This window comes from Cryptomeria japonica, unplaced genomic scaffold (genome assembly GCF_030272615.1).
Source record: "Cryptomeria japonica unplaced genomic scaffold, Sugi_1.0 HiC_scaffold_15, whole genome shotgun sequence".
In the NCBI taxonomy this organism is placed as follows: domain Eukaryota; kingdom Viridiplantae; phylum Streptophyta; class Pinopsida; order Cupressales; family Cupressaceae; genus Cryptomeria; species Cryptomeria japonica.
The window spans coordinates 410,001-425,000 of NW_026728837.1; the positions used below are offsets into that span (position 1 = coordinate 410,001).

Genomic DNA, 15,000 nt, shown 5'->3' on the forward strand with positions numbered 1-15,000 from the left:
GGTGGGCACCTTGGCTGGGTTTGCCCAGGGTGCGCTCCGAAGCGGGGTTACTGGAGCGCCCCCTCTTTTTTTGTCAGAGCGTTTGGTGGGGTTTCTCGCATTGGCTCTTCCCAGGCCCGGTTGTTGGGTGCGCTCCCACCCTGGCGCGCGCGAAGTTGGAAGTTGGGTTAATTGCCCGGGCGCGCACCTTCGCCAGGGTGGGCACCTTGGTGCGCACACCTTGGCTGGGCTGCGCACCAGGGCGGGCTCAAGATGGCACCAGCATTCCCTTTTTCTCACTATCTTTCAAAACGGAAATTTTAAAATCTCGTTTTTTTTTTGCCTTTTATGGAAATTAGTGAAGGCATCGCATCAAAGGTGCGCACCTCGCTGCCCACCTTGGTGTGCTCCGAGGTGCCCACCACGGTGCGCAACGCCGGTGCGAACCCGGGAGCGCCCCGATGTGTGCTCCAAGGTGCGGCGTGCACGAAGTCGGACCCCGGTTTGCCCCGGGTGCGCACCTCGCGTGCACCTTGGTGCGCACACCTTGGCTGGGTTGCGCGGCCTGGTGGGCACCATGGTGCGCACCAAGGAGCGCTCCGAAGTGTGCTCCAAGGTGCGGCGTGCACGAAGTCGGAGCCCGGTTTGCCCCGGGTACGCACCTCGCGTGCACCTTCGCCGGGGTGGGCACCTCGGCTGGGTTGCGCGCCCTGGTGCGCACCAAGGAGCGCTCCGAAGTGTGCTCCAAGGTGCGGCGTGCACGAAGTCGGAGCCCGGTTTGCCCCGGGTGCGCACCTTCGCCGCGGTGCGCACCATGGCGTGCACGAAGTCGGAGCCCGGTTTGCCCCGGGTGCGCACCTCGCGTGCACCTTCGGCGGGGTTGCGCGCCCTGGTGGGCACCATGGTGCGCACCAAGGAGCGCTCCGAAGTGTGCTCCAAGGTGCGGCGTGCACGAAGTCGGAGCCCGGTTTGCCCCGGGTGCGCACCTCGCGTGCACCTTCGGCGGGGTTGCGCGCCCTGGTGGGCACCATGGTGCGCACCAAGGAGCGCTCTGAAGTGTGCTCCAAGGTGCGGCGTGCACGAAGTCGGAGCCCGGTTTGCCCCGGGTGCGCACCTCGCGTGCACCTTCGCCGCGGTGGGCACCATGGCGTGCACGAAGTCGGAGCCCGGTTTGCCCCGGGTGCGCACCTCGCGTGCACCTTCGCCGGGGTGGGCACCTCGGCTGGGTTGCGCGCCCTGGTGCGCACCAAGGAGCGCTCCGAAGTGTGCTCCAAGGTGCGGCGTGCACGAAGTCGGAGCCCGGTTTGCCCCGGGTGCGCACCTCGCGTGCACCTTCGCCAGGGTGGGCACCTCGGTGCGCACACCTTCTCAATGTTTTCTTGCCTTTTCTGGAAATTGGTGAAGGCAGCGCATCAAAGGTGCGCACCTCGGTGTGCTCCGAGGTGCGAACCCGAGACCGCTCCGAGGTGCCCACGAAGTCGAAAGTCGGGTTAATTGCATTGTTTTCCCCGGGTGCGCTCCGAGGTGCGCAACATCGGCGCGCACCAAGGAGGGCTCCGAAGTGTGCTCCAAGGTGCGCACGATGGCGTGCACCTCTGGTGCGCACGATTCGGAGCTCGGTTTGACCGGGGTGCGCACACCTTGGCTGGGTTGCGCACCTTTTGTGCGCTCCAAGGTGCGCACGAAGTCGGAGCTCGGTTTGCCCCGGGTGCGCACCTTCGCCAGGGTGCGCACCTTGATGCGCACGCCTTGGCTGGGCTGCGCACCTTGGTGGGCGCCATGGTGCGCACCTTTCGTGCGCTCCAAGGTGCGCACGAAGTCGGAGCTCGGTTTGCCCCGGGTGCGCACCTTGGTGGGCGCCATGGTGCACTCCGAGGTGCCCAAGATTGGTGCGCACCAAGGAGTGCTCCGAAGTGCGCTCCAAGGTGCGCAGGTGCGCGCGAAGTCGAAAGTTGGGTTAATTGTCCGGTTTGCCTCGGGTGCGCACCTTGCGTGCACCTTCGCCAGGGTGGGCGCCTTGGTGCGCACACCTTGGCTGGGCTGCGCACCCGGGCGCGCACACCTTGGCACCCGCGTTTCCTTCATTTTAAATTTTTTTTTTTTACAATCTCTCAAGTGGGAAATTCTATAATCTCAACTTTTTTTGCCTTTTCAGGAAACTTTTGAATGGAGCGCATCATTGGTGCGCTCCGAAGTGTGCTCCAAAGCTCTCTCCAGCTGCGTGCACCTGCCCCGGCCGCGCACCCGGCCCCGCCCAGCTTCGCTCACCTGTCCCGGGCGTCTGGTGCGGAACCTTAGAGTAAGAAACATCACCGTGCACCTTGGCCAACGTGCGCGACTCGACCGAGCGCGCACTGGCCGAGGTGCACACCGATTTCACCTGGGTGCGCGCGCAGCACCTCGGGCGCACCGGGGTGCGCGCACAACGCCCGGGTTGCACCGTGGCCTGTGTGCTCGGGGCGCCTCGGGTGCGCGCTCGGTGTCGCCCCCGCGCGCGCGGTAGTGCGGGCAGCGCACCCCGGCCCGGCCCGGCCCCGACGAGAACGCAAACGGGCAAAAGGTTTATTCAAATAGCATTGCGACGCCCGGCGAAAAACTAAAAAAGGGTGCAACACCGGGACTTCCCGGGAGGTCACCCATCCCAGTACTACTCCGGCCCAAGCGCGCTTAACTGCGGAGTTCTGATGGGATCCGGTGCACTAACGCTGGTATGATCGCACCCGTTATGAGCTTGTCGCAGTGTGTACTTAGCAAACCGCGACCCACGTGCGAATCCACCCCGGCCACCCACCCCCGTCGAGGTGCACACCCTCCCTCGCGAAGTGCGCCCCGTTCGCCAAGTGTGAGCCCTGCCCGGGTGCGCGCACCTTGCTAGGGCGTCGGGTGTGCACCCGGCCCGGCCTACGTGCGTGCACCTGGAGGGGGCGTCGTGTGCGTGCAGTGTCCCGTCTGCAACGCGGTGCCCACACACCACCTCGGGCGCAACGACCTGCGCTCACATGTGGGCCGAGTGCACCTTGGTGCATGTTCGGGGCGCCTCGGGTGCACGCTCGATCTTGCCCCGGTGCACCAAGGCGCTCGGTTTGCCCCGGGTGCGCACTTGGTGCAAGGTGGGCACCCAAAATAGGGATCAAGCACCAAAACACAAGTTTCGGGATGCAAAATGGGACCCAAGGACCACAAATGCGTTCCAAGACCCATGATGGGTCCACGAGAACAAAAATGTGTTCCGAGACTTAATAAACAAATATTGGGTTTTAGGAGAAGAAACATGCTCTAATGCCCAAAACGAGAATCGACCCCGAAAAGGCCACAGGCCAAAAGTGGGATGCGAGACAAAAAAAAATGGGACCCGAGGACCAAAATTGGGTTCCCAGGTCGAAGACAGGGCAACCGGACAAGAAACGACCTCTAAGGCTCGAAATGAGTCCCGACGACTAAAACTTGACAAGAAGCACCCATCAGGCACCCAACTCGACACCCATGGGATGCCGACCCACCCGGGCTTCCACCTAGCACACCTTGGCACCCACCCACCCTCGCACCCAACCTCGCACCCAACTTAGCACCTTTGAACCCACATTGGCACTCACCCTGACCCTGGCACCTTGGAACCCACATTGGCACTCACCTTGACCCTGGCACCCACCTTTGCACTCACCTTGGGACCCACCCTGGCTCCCACCTCGGCACCCACCCAGACACCCACCTTGGTTCCTTGGCACCCACCTTGGATCCTTGGCACCCACCCCGACACCCACCTTGGCACGCAACTTGGCTACTTGCCACCCACCTTGGCTCCTTGACGCCCACCCCGACAACCACCCCGTGACCTACCCTGGCTAGGGTTGGTGCACACCCACCCTGGTGCCCACCTTGGCACCCACCCTATGACCCACCTTGGCACGCACCTTAGTACCCACCCCGTTACCCACCCTAGGACCCACCCCGTGACCCACCTTGGCCAGGGTGGGTGCACCCACCCTGGTGCCCACCTTGGCACCCACCCATCCTAGCACCCAGCCTGTGACCGGGCTTGGAACCCAACCTTGCACCCGCACCCGTCTTGGCCAGTGTGGGTGCGCACCCATCCTGGCACCCACGTTGTGACACACCCTTTAACCCACGCACCCTAGCACCCACGTTGGCACCCACCTTGGAACCCAACCTAGCAACTTGGCACCCACCCCGTGACCCACCTTGGCATCCACCATAGCAGTCGCCGACTTGGCACCCACCTCGGCACCCACCTTGACACTTGTGGACCCACCTTGCCACTCACCCTAGCATCGACCCATCCTAGCACCCACCCTGGCACCTTTGCACCCTAGCACTCACCCATCCTAGCACCTAACCTGTGACCCACCTTGACACTCACCCTCGCACCCACCTTGGAACCCAACCTAGCACCCACCCACCCTGACACCAACCCTAGCACCTACCCACCCTTGCACCCACCCTGTGACCCATCTTGGCACCCACCCATCCTACCACTCAACCTATCACCCACCTTCTCACCCACCTTGGCATCCACCTTAGCACCCACCCACACTGGCACCTTGGCACCCACCTCGGGCAAGGTGGGTGCACACCCACCCTGGCACCCAATTTAGAACCCACCGAGCATGTTACCCACCTTGGCACCCACATTGCAGCCCACCCTAGTACCCACCCTATGACCCACATTGGCATCCACACCCTAGCACCCAGGCACCTCGACACCCGCCTTGACACCCACCCTAGCACTGAACCTGTGACCCACCTTGGAACTCACCCTAGAACCCACCCACCCTGTGAACCACCTTGGCATCCACCTTAGCACCCACCCACCTTGGCACCCACTCTAGCACTCACCCATCCTAACACCCAACTTGTTACCCACCTTGGCACCCGCCCTCGCGTCCACCTTGAAACCCACCCTAGCACCCACCCACGCAGGAGCCCACCTTGGCACCCAACCTAACACCCACGCATCCTGGCACCCAACTTGTGACCCACCTTGGAACCCACCCTAGTACCCACCTTTGAACCCACTATATCACCAACCCACCTTGGCACCCACCCTATGACCCTCTTTGGAATCCACCCTAGCACGCACCCACCCTGGCACCCACCATGGAGCGCACCCTAGCACCCACCCACCTCGGCACGCACCTCAACACCCACCTTGGTGTGCGCACTGCGCCAACCTCTCAAAGACCCTATGTGGTGCGCTCCAAAGTGTACACCTTTGGTGCGCTCCAAGGTGCGCACCTTTGGTGCACACCGAGGTGCACACCAAAGTGTGCACCGAGGTGAGCACCAAAGTGCACTCCAGGGTGCACACCAAGGCGTGCACCTTTGGTGCGGTCAATGCAAACGAATTCGGAAGTTGGGGTCGATGTCCTAATCGCTGCTGCAGACTACACGTATGAGAATCGGACAAATAGCTTTATATAGGGGAGGTGTTGCGTTTGATGGGTCGACTCCCCTGGTTGTGTGCACTGCACCAACTTCAAAGACCCTGTCTTGTTTAAGAAGTCAAAAGTTGGGGTGGATGTCCTAATCATTGCTGCAGTCTACGCATGTATGAGAATCAGACAAATAGCTTATATAGGGGAGGTGTTGCATTCGATGGGTTGACTCCCCTGGTTGTGCGCACTGCGCCAACCTCAAAGACCCCGCATAGCAGAAGAAGTCGGAAGTCGGATTTTGGTGAGCACCAAGGCGTGCACCTTTGGTGCGGTCAACGCAGACGAATTCAGAAGTTGGGGTGGATGTCCTAATCGTTGTTGCAGGCTACACATGTATGAGAATCAGACAAATAGCTTATATAGGGGAGGTGTTGGGTTTGATGGGTCAACTCCCTTGGTTGTGCGCATTACGCCAACCTCAAAGACCTTGTTTTCGTTAAGAAGTCAAAAGTTGGGGTCAATGTCCTAATGGCTCCTGCAGGCTACACATGTATGAGAATCGGACAAATAGCTTATATAGGGGAGGTGTTGGGTTTGATGGGTCGACTCCCCTGGTTGTGCGCATTACGTCAACCTCAAAGACCTTGTTTTCGTTAAGAAGTCAAAAGTTGGGGTCGATGTCCTAATTGCTCCTGTAGACTACACATGTATGAGAATCAGACAAATAGCTTATATAGGGGAGGTGTTGGGTTTGATGGGTTGACTCCCCTAGTTGTTCGCATTACACCAACCTCAAAGACCTTGTTTTCGTTTAGAAGCCGAAAGTTGGGGTCGATGTCCTAATTGCTCCTGCAGGCTACGCATGTATGAGAATCAGACAAATAGCTTATATAGGGGAGGTGTTGGGTTTGATGGGTCGACTCCCCTGGTTGTGCGCATTGCGCCAACCTCAAAGACCCTGCATTGCGGATGAAGTCGAAAGTCAGAGTTTGGTGTGCTACAAGGTGTGGTCGAAGGTGCTCACCTAGGTGTGCACCTTTGGAGCGCAGGAAAAGTGCCCTCCAAAAGTGCGCACCTTTGGAGTGCACAAAAGTGCCCTCCAAAAGTGCGCACCTTTGGAGTGCACAAAAGTGCCCTCCAAAAGTGCGCACCTTTGGAGCGCACAAAAGTGCCCTCCAAAAAGTGCCCTCCAAAAGTGCGCACCTTTGGAGTGCAGAAAAGTGCCCTCCAAAAAGTGCCCTCCAAAAGTGCGCACCTTTGGAGCGCAGAAAAGTGCCCTCCAAAAAGTGCCCTCCAAAAGTGCGCACCTTTGGAGCGCAGAAAAGTGCCCTCCAAAAAGTGCCCTCCAAAAGTGCGCACCTTTGGAGCGCAGAAAAGTGCCCTCCAAAAAGTGCCCTCCAAAAGTGCGCACCTTTGGAGCGCAGAAAAGTGCCCTCCAAAAAGTGCCCTCCAAAAGTGCGCACCTTTGGAGCGCAGAAAAGTGCCCTCCAAAAAGTGCCCTCCAAAAGTGCGCACCTTTGGAGCGCAGAAAAGTGCCCTCCAAAAAGTGCCCTCCAAAAGTGCGCACCTTTGGAGCGCAGAAAAGTGCCCTCCAAAAGTGCGCACCTTTGGAGCGCACAAAAGTGCCCTCCAAAAGTGCGCACTTTTGGTGCGCACCAAGGCGCTGGTTCGGTCGTTGCAGGCGAGTTCGGAAGTTGGGGTCGATGTCCTGAGCGGAGGTGCAAACTACACAGGTGTCGGAATCGGACAAATAGCTTATATAGGGGAGGTGTATGCTTCGATGGGTCGACTCCCCAGGTTGAGCGCACCGCACCAACCTCAAAGACCCTACGGTATGGATGAAGTCGGAAGTTGGGTCCGATGACCGATTCGATTAGTAGGTATGCTCATGAGGTCGGAATTTGGGTCCGATGACCTGCCATGTGCAGGAAGGCGAATGTTGGCACTGTGCGTTGCAAGGTGCACACCAAGGCGCTGGTGCGGTCTTTTTAGTCGAGTTCGGAAGTTGGGGTCGATGTCCTGATCGGAGGTGCAAGCTACACAGGTGTGGGAATCGGACAAATAGCTTATATAGGGGAGGTGTATGCTTCGTTGGGTCGACTCCCCGGGTTGAGCGCACCGCGCCAACCTCAAAGACCCTACGGTATGGATGAAGTCGGAAGTTGGGTCCGATGACCGATTCGATATGTAGGCATACTCGCGAGGTCGGAATTTGGGTCCGATGACCTGCCACGTGCAGGAAGGCGAATGTTGGCACTGTGCGTTGCAAGGTGCGCACCAAGGCGCTGGTTCGGTCGTTGGAGGCGAGTTCGGAAGTTGGGGTCGATGTCTTGATCGGAGGTGCAAACTACACAGGTGTGGGAATCGGACAAATAGCTTATATAGGGGAGGTGTATGCTTCGTTGGGTCGACTCCCCGGGTTGAGCGCACCGCGCCAACCTCAAAGACCCTACGGTATGGATGAAGTCGGAAGTTGGGTCCGATGACCGATTCGATATGTAGGCATACTCGCGAGGTCGGAATTTGGGTCCGATGACCTGCCATGTGCAGGAAGGCGAATGTTGGGACTGTGCGTCGCAAGGTGCGCACCAAGGCGCTGGTGCCGTCGTTGCAGTCGAGTTCGAAAGTTGGGGTCGATGTCCTGGTCAGAGGTGCAAACTACACAGGTGTGGGAATCGGACAAATAGCTTATATAGGGGAGGTGTATGCTTCGATGGGTCGACTCCCTGGGTTGAGCGCACCGCGCCAACCTCAAAGACCCTACAGTATGGATGAAGTCGGAAGTTGGGTCCGATGACCGATTCGATACGTAGGCATATTGGCGAGGTCTGAATTTGTGTCCGATGACCTGCCATGCGCAGGAAGGCAGAATTTGGGTCCGATGACCGAGTTGATGGCGTGCCATGCGCAGAAAGGCGGAATTTGGGTCCGATGACCGAGTTGATGTTGATGGCCCGCCATGCACAGGAAGGCGGAATTTGGGTCCGATGACCGATTTGAAGGCGTGCCATACGCAAAAAGGCGGAGTTTGGGTCCGATGACCGAGTTGATATTGATGGCCCGCCATGCGCAGGAAGGCGGAATTTGGGTCCGATGACCTGACATACGCATGGAGTCCGACTCGGGGGCCGATGTTCGATTCGATGACTTGCATTGTGGGTAAAGTCGGAAGTTGTGGTCTTTGACCCGATTCGATGACCAGACTTCGGCTGCTTGAGAATCGGACAAATAACTTATATAGGGGAGGTAGTGTTCTCGAGCATCCTCCCCCCGTGCCCGTTTATGTCGATTGATGCTGGTGCTCGACTGGTTGGAGCGCTCGGATGCAAAAATCTTGCACCAGGATTTATCGATTGTGATGGACACGGCAAGTCTCCTGATTGCTATGCAGGAGCTCATCGTGAATCTCTATGCGGCCTTGGTATGGACTCGACCTGCGGAATGGTTCGGCAATGGTAGTCGCTCCAACACGTCCTTGCAATGGCCACAGAGGTGATTCGACTAGAGCTCCAGTCTAGCTTTTGGGTTGCTTGGCGGACTGGTATAGCCGCGATCGAGTTCCGGCCATGAACGTTTTAGATAGCTCTTGGGCTTTCTGGGACGGAAGTCGGAAGTTTGGGCTGTTGTCCGATTTGATGACCATTCTTCGGATGTGTGAGAATCGGACAAATAACTTATATAGGGGACTGTGTTGTCTCACGCAGCCCCCTCCGTGCCCCTCTATCTCGACCGATGTTGGTGCTTGAAAGGGTTGGGATCGCTCGGATTTATAAACGTGCACCACCATTTGTCGAGTGTGAGGGACGCGGCAGGTCTCCTAAATGCTATGCGGGCGCTCTCTGAGAATCTCTATCCGGCCTCGACACAGACTAGTCTTGCTGAATGGTTTGGCACTGGTAGTCGATCCAACACGTCGTTGTTGTGGCCGCCTAGGCGATTCGATTCGAGCCCCCGTCTAGCTTTTGGGTTGCTTGGCGGATTTTGCCCTATCCGCAAGTGAGCTCGGTCCCTAAACGTTCGAGAAACCCGATTGCTATGCGCCGACTCTCTTTCTTGCGAGCCTCCATCTAGCTTTTGGGTCTCTACGGAACGGAAGTCGGAATCTGGGACCGTTGTTTGATTCGACGAGGCAGACTACGGTTGTGCGAGAATCGGACAAATAACTTATATAGGGGAGGTGTTGACTGGAGCATTCTCCCCCGTGCCCCTCTAACTCGACCAATGCTGGCGCTCGAACGGTGGTAGCGCTCGGATTTTCATTGAGCGCCAGCATTGGTCGATTTAGAGGGGCATGCGAGATTCCTGAATGCTATGCGAGGGCTCTAACGGAAATGTCTATTGGTTTCGGTATGGATGCAATTGCGAGTGGTTCGGCAAAGGTAGTCGTTCCGATGCGTCCATGTCGTGGCCAAATCGATAATTCGATTTGAGCCCTCGTATAGCATTTGGGTCTCTCGATGTGATTCCGCATTCCAGTCCCTTTGGGCACTGCTTGAGCCGCATCCCAGGGGGTTCCCTTCCAAATAATCTGCCTCGCAACCCGATTGCTATGCGGTGAGGCTCCTCGGCCGCCTCGGAACTATCTGTGTATCAGACGCATCGCGGGATAAGGGGTTGGCAACGGTAGTCGCCCCAAGCGCGTCCGATGCTTGGACCATTCCGAGGCGGCCCTGAAGCCTCTTCCGTCTAGCCGTTGGGTCCTTCTCGCCGCATCCCTCGCCTCGCACCCCGATTGCTATGCGGTGAGGCTCCTCGGCCGCCTCGGAACTATCTGTGTATCGGACGCGTCGCGGGATAAGGGGTTGTCACTGGTAGTCGCCCCAAGCACGTCCGATGCTTGGACCATTCCGAGGCGGCCCTGAAGCCTCTTCCGTCTAGCCGTTGGGTCCTTCTCGCCGCATCCCTCGCCTCGCACCCCGATTGCTATGCGGTGATGCTCCTCGGCCGCCTCGGAACTATCTGTGTATCGGACGCGTCGCGGGATAAGGGGTTGTCATTGGTAGTCGCCCCAAGCGCGTCCGATGCTTGGACCATTCCGAGGCGGCCCTGAAGCCTCTTCCGTCTAGCCGTTGGGTCCTTCTCGCCGCATCCCTCGCCTCGCACCCCGATTGCTATGCGGTGAGGCTCCTCGGCCGCCTCGGAACTATCTGTGTATCGGACGCGTCGCGGGATAAGGGGTTGTCACTGGTAGTCGCCCCAAGCGCGTCCGATGCTTGGACCATTCCGAGGCGGCCCTGAAGCCTCTTCCGTCTAGCCGTTGGGTCCTTCTCGCCGCATCCCTCGCCTCGCACCCCGATTGCTATGCGGTGAGGCTCCTCGGCCGCCTCGGAACTATCTGTGTATCAGACGCGTCGCGGGATAAGGGGTTGTCACTGGTAGTCGCCCCAAGCGCGTTCGATGCTTGGACCATTCCGAGGCGGCCCTGAAGCCTCTTCCGTCTAGCCGTTGGGTCCTTCTCGCCGCATCCCTCGCCTCGCACCCCGATTGCTATGCGGTGAGGCTCCTCGGCCGCCTTGGAACTATCTGTGTATCGGACGCGTCGCGGGATAAGGGGTTGTCACTGGTAGTCGCCCCAAGCGCGTCCGATGCTTGGACCATTCCGAGGCGGACCCGAAGCCTCTTCCGTCTAGCCGTTGGGTCCTTCTCGCCGCATCCTTCGCCTCGCACCCCGATTGCTATGCGGTGAGGCTCCTCGGCCGCCTCGGAACTATCTGTGTATCGGACGCGTCGCGGGATAAGGGGTTGTCACTGGTAGTCGCCCCAAGCGCGTCCGATGCTTGGACCATTCCGAGGCGGCCCCGAAGCCTCTTCCGTCTAGCCGTTGGGTCCTTCTCGCCGCATCCCTCGCCTCGCACCCCGATTGCTATGCGGTGAGGCTCCTCGGCCGCCTTGGAACTATCTGTGTATCGGACGCGTCGCGGGATAAGGGGTTGTCACTGGTAGTCGCCCCAAGCGCGTCCGATGCTTGGACCATTCCGAGGCGGACCCGAAGCCTCTTCCGTCTAGCCGTTGGGTCCTTCTCGCCGCATCCCTCGCCTCGCACCCCGATTGCTATGCGGTGAGGCTCCTCGGCCGCCTTGGAACTATCTGTGTATCGGACGCGTCGCGGGATAAGGGGTTGTCACTGGTAGTCGCCCCAAGCGCGTCCGATGCTTGGACCATTCCGAGGCGGACCCGAAGCCTCTTCCGTCTAGCCGTTGGGTCCTTCTCGCCGCATCCCTCGCCTCGCACCCCGATTGCTATGCGGTGAGGCTCCTCGGCCGCCTTGGAACTATCTGTGTATCGGACGCGTCGCGGGATAAGGGGTTGTCACTGGTAGTCGCCCCAAGCGCGTCCGATGCTTGGACCATTCCGAGGCGGACCCGAAGCCTCTTCCGTCTAGCCGTTGGGTCCTTCTCGCCGCATCCCTCGCCTCGCACCCCGATTGCTATGCGGTGAGGCTCCTCGGCCGCCTTGGAACTATCTGTGTATCGGACGCGTCGCGGGATAAGGGGTTGTCACTGGTAGTCGCCCCAAGCGCGTCCGATGCTTGGACCATTCCGAGGCGGCCCCGAAGCCTCTTCCGTCTAGCCGTTGGGTCCTTCTCGCCGCATCCCTCGTCTCGCACCCCGATTGCTATGCGGTGAGGCTCCTCGGCCGCCTTGGAACTATCTGTGTATCGGACGCGTCGCGGGATAAGGGGTTGTCACTGGTAGTCGCCCCAAGCGCGTCCGATGCTTGGACCATTCCGAGGCGGCCCCGAAGCCTCTTCCGTGTAGCCGTTGGGTCCTTCTCGCCGCATCCCTCGCCTCGCACCCCGATTGCTATGCGGTGAGGCTCCTCGGCCGCCTTGGAACTATCTGTGTATCGGACGCGTCGCGGGATAAGGGGTTGTCACTGGTAGTCGCCCCAAGCGCGTCCGATGCTTGGACCATTCCGAGGCGGACCTGAAGCCTCTTCCCTCTAGCCGTTGGGGCTTTCTCGCCGCATCCCTCGCCTCGCACCCTGATTGCTATGCTGTGAGGCTCCTCGGCCGCCTTGGAACTATCTGTGTATCGGACGCATCGCGGGATAAGGGGTTGGCAGTGGTAGTCGCCCCAAGCGCATCCGATGCTTGGACCATTCCGAGGCGGCCCTGCAGCCTCTTCCGTCTAGCCGTTGGGGCCATCTCGCCGCATCCCCCACCTCGCACCACGATTGCTATGCGGTGAGGCTCCTTGGCCGCCTCGGAACTATCTGTGTATCGGACGCATCGCGGGATAAGGGGTTGTCACTGGTAGTCGCCCCAAGCGCGTCCGATGCTTGGACTATTCCGAGGCGGCCCTGCAGCCTCTTCCGTCTAGCCGTTGGGGCCATGTCGCCGCATCCCCCACCTCCTCGGCCGCCTCGGAACTATCTGTGTATCGGACGCATCGCGGGATAAGGGGTTGGCAGTGGTAGTCGCCCCAAGCGCGTCCGATGCTTGGACTATTCCGAGGCAGCCCTGCAGCCTCTTCCGTCTAGCCTTTGGGGCCATCTCGCCGCATCCCTCGCCTCGCACCCCGATTGCTATGCGGTGAGGCTCCTCGGCCGCCTGGGAACTATCTTCGTATCGGACGCATCGCGGGATAAGGGGTTGTCACTGGTAGTCGCCCCAAGCGCGTCCGATGCTTGGACTATTCCGAGGCGGCCCTGTGGCCTCTTCCGTCTAGCCGTTGGGGCCATCTCGCCGCATCCCCCACCTCGCACCCCGATTGCTATGCGGTGAGGCTCTTCGGCCGCCTTGGAACTATCTTCGTATCGGACGCATCGCGGGATAAGGGGTTGTCACTGGTAGTCGCCCCAAGCGCGTCCGATGCTTGGACTATTCCGAGGCGGCCCTGCAGCCTCTTCCGTCTAGCCGTTGGGGCCATCTCGCCGCATCCCCCACCTCGCACCCCGATTGCTATGCGGTGAGGCTCCTCGGCCGCCTTGGAACTATCTTCGTATCGGACGCATCGCGGGATAAGGGGTTGTCACTGGTAGTCGCCCCAAGCGCGTCCGATGCTTGGACTATTCCGACGCGGCCCTGTGGCCTCTTCCGTCTAGCCGTTGGGGCCATCTCGCCGCATCCCCCACCTCGCACCCCGATTGCTATGCGGTGAGGCTCCTCGGCCGCCTTGGAACCATCTTCGTATCGGACGCATCGCGGGATAGGGGGCTGTCACTGGTAGTCGCCCCAAGCGTGTCCGATGCTTGGACCATTCCTAGGCGGCCCTGAAGCCTCTTCCGTCTAGCCGTTGGGGCCTTCCCGCCCCATCCCTCGCCTCGCACCCCCGATTGCTATGCGGTGAGGCTCCTCGGCCGCCTTGGAACCATCTGTGTATCGGACGCATCGCGGGATAAGGGGTTGGCACTGGCAGTCGCCCCAAGCGCGTCCGATGCTTGGACCATTCCGAGGTGGCCCTGAAGCCTCTTCCGTCTAGCCGTTGGGGCCTTCCCGCCCCATCCCTCGCCTCGCACCCCGATTGATATGCGGTGAGGCTCCTCGGCCGCCTTGGAACTATCTGTGTATCGGACGCATCGCGGGATAAGGGGTTGGCACTGGTAGTCGTCCCAATCGCATCCGATGCTTGGACCATTCCGAGGCGGCCCTGCAGCCTCTTCCGTTTAGCCGTCGGGGCCTTCCCGCCGCATCCCTCGCCTCGCATCCCGATTCCTATGCGGTGAGTCTTCTCGGCCGCCGCGGAACTATACCTGTTATTGCTACTGCATCCTTCGGCTGGTAACCTCCTCTGCCGCCTTGGAACGTTCTCTTTGTCGGACGCGTCGCGGGATAAGGGGTTGGCACTGGTAGTCGCCCCAAGCGCGCCCGATGCATAGACCGCTCCGATTCGACCTTGCTTTCAGCCTCTCACATGCATAGACCTCTCTGAGTCGACCCTGCAGCCTCTCACGTTTAGCCTTTGGAATCTCGCCTCACAACATGATTGCTATCCTTGATGCATCCCTTGCCTCGAGCCCTGATTGCTTTCTTGGCTGCATCCCTCCTCTCCTCACAGCCCGGTTGTCATCACTGCTTCATCCGTCGCTTCATGCATTCTGGCTGCTGGGCCCTTCCCACCGCACACCTCGATTGCTATCTCTTCTGCATCACACACCCCGATTGCTATCTCTGCTACATCCCTCGGCTCTCACTTCTGCATCCTTCGCCTCACACCTCGATTGCTATCAATGCTGCATCCGTAACCTCACACCCCGATTGCTATGCGGGGAGGCTCCTTGGCCGCCTTGGAAATTTCTGTGTGTCGGACGCACCGCGGGATAAGGGGTTGGCACTGGTAGTCGCCCCAAGTGCGCCCGATTCTTAGACCGCTTCGAGGTGACCTCGTAGCCTCTTTCGTCCAGGCTTCCTGCCTTCAACGCCCTTTTTACACCTCGATTGCTATGCGCGGGCTCGTTGGCGTCTATCACCTCTCTGCGAAGAGTGGCACGATGATTGTTGGGGTAAATCGTAGCAGTCCGATCTCTGGCCTTGGGCCATTGTGAGGGCTGATCGATTTCCTGTGCGCATCTCGTGTTCGCCCAGTAACAGACTCGACGACTTGTAATCGGTCTTGTTCCCGATTGTTCCTGGAGGTAGTCTTCGGAACTCTTGGATTTGACCTGTCACTCGAACTGTCCTCTTCCG

General features: G+C 59.6%; 1 non-coding gene across 1 annotated transcript; it reads right to left on the reverse strand.

The window, feature by feature from the left end:
• Nucleotides 1-2,582: 2,582 nt before the first annotated feature.
• LOC131860603 (5S ribosomal RNA) lies at nt 2,583-2,701 on the reverse strand. The gene has a single exon (XR_009359697.1). It is a non-coding gene; the product is annotated as a 5S ribosomal RNA (ribosomal RNA).
• Between the last annotated feature and the right edge of the window lie 12,299 nt (nt 2,702-15,000).